The sequence below is a fragment of the Vollenhovia emeryi genome, unplaced genomic scaffold, assembly GCF_000949405.1.
Source record: "Vollenhovia emeryi isolate VEMERY1.0 unplaced genomic scaffold, V.emery_V1.0 DF939319.1, whole genome shotgun sequence".
NCBI classification, from domain to species: Eukaryota; Metazoa; Arthropoda; class Insecta; order Hymenoptera; family Formicidae; genus Vollenhovia; species Vollenhovia emeryi.
In genome coordinates this window covers 20,952-27,703 of record NW_011967047.1, presented here as the reverse complement: position 1 = coordinate 27,703, position 6,752 = coordinate 20,952, and the positions used below count along the sequence as shown (strand labels likewise).

Sequence of the window (6,752 nt, the reverse complement as noted above, 5' to 3'; positions counted from 1 at the left end):
AATGATGTAAAAATGAAAAAGGAATCGTACACTATATTATAGATAAAAGCGTCCTTTGGTTTTTAAAATATTTATATCGTTTTAATATACATGTTGCTGAAGTAAAATATTGTTTATTAGTAACTTTCAAGAGACAAATGTCATGATGACATCCTAATGATATCATTATGACTTTTCTGTTCTACCTGGGATAGTATGTGTAGGCATAGTGTCTATAAGGTAAGATCTGCGCACAATGGAGAAATAAGAATAAATATTAGCTATTATGAATAAAGAAATATAAAGAGTTCTAGAATCAGTTGTAGAATTAGCCAATTTTTCCAACCTCACGGTAAGCTAACTAATAGTTAAATTATATGTTTATCTTTGTCTAATTTGATTTTTTAAATTTATTTTATTGAATGCAAGCAATCAAGAGGATTAGAAAATTACAAAAACTCATTTTTTAATCATGATTTGATCATTTTCTCATCATTTTGACAATATTTAGATATCGTTTTGATCTCATTGTGATTTCCTTTTTTACATACCTAGTTAAAAATCACTTAAAAATCATAGCTACATCAATAATTTATCACAAAATGCTCCTAAAAAGTGTATCGAATGACATCATCATGATTTTTCCTAAAATGAGTTCTACTTGATGTCATTATGATATTATTATGATTTTGTGTTCTACCTGGGAAAAGTGTATGGTACAATATTTAGTATTACCCAACGATCTCGTGAAACGCGGTACAGACCCGCGCCCAATTTTGCAACGCTCCCATATATATTCCCGATTACCTCCGTACATCGATGACGCGCGATTCGTTTATCGATTAAAGGCGTTTTTTGCGCGATTACGCGACGAGATGAAAGACCGCCGCCGTTGGCCGATATCTCGTCGAGATATTACACGGCGCGATAACGCGCGGCGAGCGCAAAGTGTTCCGCACGCGCGTTCACGCGCACGTGGAAATTCCGGGGTCAGTTTCACGCGCGGTTCCCAGACGTCTCGTCGTTTTGTTCGGTGGCGCAATAAATCTGTATCCGCCGTGCTTATCCGCGAGTAATCTGCCACCGATAGCCGGGCCGCTATGTCAACGTCGTTCCGCGCTTTCCCACTGCGGCCGCGGAAAAATGCTAATGAATCCCGGCTCGCCGCCGTATAGCCGGCACCCTGATTTATGGCGATCGTGTTCCGCTCAGAGGATCATTATGACACCGTCGGCTCTCGTCGCGGATTCCACGGCGACCCTCTCGAGACTAAGCTCGCGGCGAACGCGGCGAGCGCGCGCCGCAACGCTCCCGCGTGCAGCCCGTGCCTGCCCTCGCTTTTCTTCCGGCAACGAAAGATATCGACGCGTAACAATGCGTATTGTGGCCGCGCGAGATGATAACTCGCGCCGTGATAAATTAGAAGTATCGCTGCGGCGCGGATAACCGATCCTGGGAACGCGAGCGATAGGGTCGTTTACGCCGAGCTTGGAGATATCGACGCGGGAAATCGTCGGTCAGCGCGCGACCGGGATACGTTTTCGTTACGGCGATTTCCTTCTACCCGTCGTGAATTCATATTAATTCACGTGAGGTTCGAAAGCGGCAGCGGGCAACGCTTTTCCAGAGAAAGAGAGAGAAAGAGAGAGAGAGACCCCTTTAATTATCCTCGTATATATCGAGATATATCGCGATCCGAGAAGCCCACGGGGACGGCCGATCAGCTGCGCGAGTCGAGCCTCGCGCCGGGATACCCGATGAAAGGCGGTATACTGACGTGACGCAGCGAGAGACAGCGTCGATGAAATCGCGGAAATTTTCCGCCGGACTTTTTCCCAGGCCGACGGGGAAGAGTCGCCGACGCGGAAACGGCGCCGGCCCGCGCTCGGCGTCGAAGATGCCGAAAGATAGATCGGCGTGTTTCTAGCCGAGAGACGCCCCGAGCGCAATAGCGCGCGCTTTTCTCGCTCTCCGCTCGCCGTCTCGTTCCTTCCGCCGCGCCGTCCCGATGCTGCTCTCCCGCTCGTTTGCCCTCCCGACGAGGCGCATGGAGACTTCGGCGTTTACCAAGTTGCGCGGAAAACCATAAAGCCGCGTGATGACCGATACCGGCGCGGCTATCATGCGTGATGTGTTTTACGAGCTGGAGAGTATATGCGAATGCGGTCGCGAGCATCGGAATGACGTCCGCGATTATCGCGGACGAGAGGCGCAATTGCATCGAGAGCCGCTGCCGCGCGATAAAAGAAACCGTGTCTGAGAAGTGAAATAATATAAATCTAGAAAGTATTTCTTCTTCAGAAAAGAAGCGCAACATCTCTTCGAGCCTTCGTGATCTCCGTATTGAAATTAAGTTCAATTTGACACTTCGAGCGGATGACGCGCACCAGATACATTCTAAGAAAATTCACCTTGCGCGTGTGTAACATTAAATCTAATTTTTTATGTTCCAATTTTAATCAATGACTACTAATTGACGACTCATTGACAACTATCGTATTGGATATTATCGCGGACGAGAGCCGCTGTCGCGCGATAAAGGAAACCGTGTCTGAGAAGTGAAACAAAATAAATCTAGAAAGTATTTCTTCTTTAAAAAAGAAGCGCAACATCTCGTCGATTCTTCGTGATCTATGTTGAAATAAGGTTCAATTAGACACTTCGAGCGGATGACACACGCCAAATACCTGAATTCTAAGAAAAGTGACCTCGCGTGTATGCAATATTAAATATAATTTTTTATAAATTAAATAAATTAGTAAGGCTCGTATGTGTTCAACACAAATTTCAAAGAATTTAAAGGACTCAGAGCCGTGACAGGATGGTAGTGTCTAAATATTCTATTCTAAATTTATTGCGAAAAAATATCACCTCGGCCAGGGTTTGAACCTGGACCTCCCTCTCGCTAGGCGGGCGTCTCAACCAATTCGACCACCGAGGCACATGGCAATACTCATCGCAATAAACAGTCTAATGTTGATTCCCGAGTGCCACCTATCGTGACAGTATTCGAAATCGAGAACTGTGCGCCGACTTGATTTGTCTTAAAACACAGTATCACAATGTATCCCCATTATTACGTTGCCCCCTCCCCCCGATTTAATAATTGAAATGAGAGTAAGAAACGCGTTTTCACGTCCGCGTAATTAAATAAATTAAATAAATTGGTAAGGCTCGTATGTGTTCAACACAAATTTCAAAGAATTTAAAGGACTCAGAGCCGTGACAGGATTTTTTATGTCCCAACATAATTTTTTATGTTCCAACTTTAATTAACGACTACTACTAATTGATGACTCATTGACAACTATCGCGTTGGATTAAACGCGGGGCCGGTAAAACGTTTCCCGTAATCGAATCAGCGTCGACCTGCTCCGATTCCGTTCTCACGGTGTTTAATCGCCGCCGCGGCGATATTAGAAAGCGTGCCGTCGGTAGGCACGTCGTAAGCGCGTTAATTGAATAGCTTGCAAACGATTGGAAGCTTCGTTAGAGAGCTTGTGGGACGGGACGCGGCCGAGCCGGGACGAACGGTGTGCCGCGATTCCGCCCCGCATCGGCGATTATAGTGGGCGTGCCCCGCGACTTCACGACGGCGGAAAATTATAATTATTACCGACATCGGCGTCGATCACGTTTATTTAGCGGAAAGCTCGCGCGCACCTCCTCCCCCTCCTTCTCCCTCCCTCCCTCCCCCTCCCCCTTCCCGCCCGGTCCGGGATTAATAAATTGCCAATTCGGAGCCGGATGATTTCAGTTATTATCGGCTACAACAACCTCGTTGAGGAGTACAGATGCCGGCGTAATAAATGGGTGTCTCGCGCGGCCAGCGGCCGTAAAGTGTGAATTTTCTTGCGGGTTAAAAACGCCCTTCGCAAAAATGATCGCGGCCGCGTCGCCCCGCTAATCGAATTCATAAATTTATGGCACGGCTCAGCCGGGGCCCGCACGCGCGACTGATCTCGCGATAATCCCGCTTGATTTATCGGCGTCCCGCGACTGCGGATATGGTGATCACGACGCGCGCCGAAGTTGATGCACTGTGCGAACGAGCGCGACGGCAATTCGTACCTGGGTAGACGGGCGAGGTAGAGCAGAAAAGACGACGTCTCTCTAACGGAGAGGGTTTCCCTCGTGGATACGTTGTCCTCGAATTCGATAACCGGTCTCCCGGCAATGTCCAAGTATCCTGCAACAAACAACCGGGACGATCCCCGTTAGTCTTGTAGCGAATTTTGTTGCTCGCACCGGGTGCACACCAAGGCTTGTGCGGAGTCAATTTTTATATTGAAGGATCGTCTTAAGCATCTCTTGAAATATTAGCCACACGGAGAAAAAATTTTTAATCACCGTTTGCTAAAAATACCTTGCTGTTATATAATTAAAAATTTCTGAACCACAGCAAAAACGGTTTGCTGTCGCACCTAGTGTAATGGGCACAGTAGCAAAATATTTAGCTATCGCAACTAAATATTAGCCGTCCATATTTTACAACTGAAATTTACTTGCCATATGCAGTCGTTAGCTACGGCAGCTACAATTTTCTTTCCGTGGCAGTAAAGTGACCTGTACAGCATCCATACGGATCATTTTTTGTCTAAGTACTCTTTGAACATGTCTTCAAGACAAAGTTAAATATAAGAATTGACTATAAACACGCTTCAGTGCGCACTAGTGCGAGCAACCGATTTCGTTAGTTGAAATTCGTCTATTTAAAAATATCTTAAAATACGCTGAAGTTTACGCGCGTAACATTAAAGCTATCTTGTCGTATAAAGTGTCGAACTTTTCTACTTAAAAAAAGTACGAAAAGTTTCTAGACGATTCGACTGTGCGTATCGCGGTGTTTTTTTTTCGCGTTGCAAGCGATGGCGCAACATAAACTGTCTCAACAGTGCAGAAAACATTGGCAGGCACGGCTGATTACAGAGCATGATTCGATTCACGATGAGCGATTGCCGATTGCAATCTCCCCACCCGGCATAAATTATTAAATGACATCCTTTTAGTCGTATCTACCTCGGGAGAGTAGGTCATCTTTGAATAAGGCCTCTTAGCTACGGGGTAAAATGTACCAGCAGTGACATTACAAACAATTCCGTGATCGTAATAGATAATGCCGAAGTAACAGTTCATTTTCATCCGTGATACTGCGATCGTGACGTCGGGGTCGTAACCCAACTATATACTACCGATCATTAAGTACAGCCGACGCCTTTAAGCATTGCTTAAAGATGATCTACGTTTGAGAACGTAATAACGTGAAAAAAAAACAAACACGCTCTAGAAGAAAACCTGTAGAAAATTACTAGTCAATTTCGCACGTGTCGTCTATCAAATACGCCGAGAAAAATATCCGATTAAATATAATCGGATAATCCAATTACATAGTAACAATGGATATATCCGTTGAAAAATATGATAGATTTTTCGATCAAATTTCATCGGTAACTGCGTTTCATTAGATATATTCATAATTTAATCGGAAAAGATAATCGGAAAAATTAACCATCGGAAACGCTATTCAATTGGTTTATCCGATGGAAATTTTTCTGTGTTAACAATACGTCCGTAGAAACCAATAAGAAGATTAGCAATCTGAAATATATTGCGTCCAGATTAAAATCTCTCATACTTGCGTCGTTTACAATTTTTTCCACGCATTCGTAGATTTGAAATACGTCTCTTTGTCAAAAATTAAATTAATATTTTGTAGTTTCTAAATTATAATGCTGCTAATCCGCTTAAATTAAACGCAAAATAATGTTCATTCCTTTACGTTACCGGGCACAGCGTTTAGATATAAATCGCATTGTAAACACAAGCTAAGAGAAATCAATGCGCGAATATGTTAGTTTCTTACTGATTACGAGGTGTGTAAAGTCTTACGAGATACACGATTACGGCGAACGCATTGTGCTGTTTCATAAGTGCATACGAAGTACAATTTGTAGCTCTTTATATTCGTCCAACATGTGAATAAGTAATCCAACTAATTACGTGATAGGAATATCCAACGCTGGCAAGCAGCCACGCCATTCCCGGCCTTTGAATACGTTCAACTTTTTCTCATATTTCTGCATAAGCAAACTCTAATTGCTCAATTTCTTCTCCAAAGTTTAATTTATGGTTACCAGGTAACTCAAATGACAGTGAAACTAAAGATTACTTTTAGCTTTCGTACGGTGACTTTCAGTATCATTATCATTATTTATCGTTCGATCATTCTACGATATTCTATCCTATAATTACAAAACAGTTCTTGAGATTATGATAAATTAATCGTAACGACATGATTTGCCAATATGCCCAGGGCCCGATGTCTAACGTGTATCAATAACATTTTTCAAGCGTGGTACATACATTTATTCGCGTTATTCGTAACGAACGGGTTTTACTGCATTATATAAAACTCTATTATATCCGCACTATGCTATGGTGCACTGTGATAAAACAACTCGCGATTGTATATTGTTAATATTAAAGGAAATAAACCACCGGTGGAAAACGATACGTACGCTGAGAAAAATTTTCATCGGATAAACCTGTTAAATAGTCAACAAAATTTTAGCTAGGTCCTTTTGAAATATAAATCAATTTGAAATGTAAAAGCCATTTCCGTATAAAAGCCAGGTCCTAAATGGCTTTTACGTTTTAAATTGACCTATTAAATTAAGTGTTTCCGATGGTTAATTTTTCCGATTAAATTATAGACACATCCGATGAAATGTAGTTAGCAATAAAATTTGATTGAAAAACCGATCATATTTTTC

General features: G+C 43.0%; 1 protein-coding gene and 1 non-coding gene across 3 annotated transcripts in view; both read right to left on the bottom strand.

Moving 5' to 3' along the window:
* Window positions 1-4,162, bottom strand: part of LOC105558695 (puratrophin-1-like) — a 131,757-nt gene extending 127,595 nt beyond the window's left edge. For both annotated transcript variants that reach the window (XM_012006523.1, XM_012006524.1), the window contains exon 1: window positions 4,051-4,162. The gene's annotated coding sequence lies outside the window, so the exon portion shown is untranslated. The remainder of the gene's footprint in view (window positions 1-4,050) is intronic.
* On the bottom strand, window positions 2,848-2,920 carry Trnaa-agc. The gene has a single exon. It is a non-coding gene; the product is annotated as a tRNA-Ala (tRNA).
* Window positions 4,163-6,752: the final 2,590 nt, after the last annotated feature.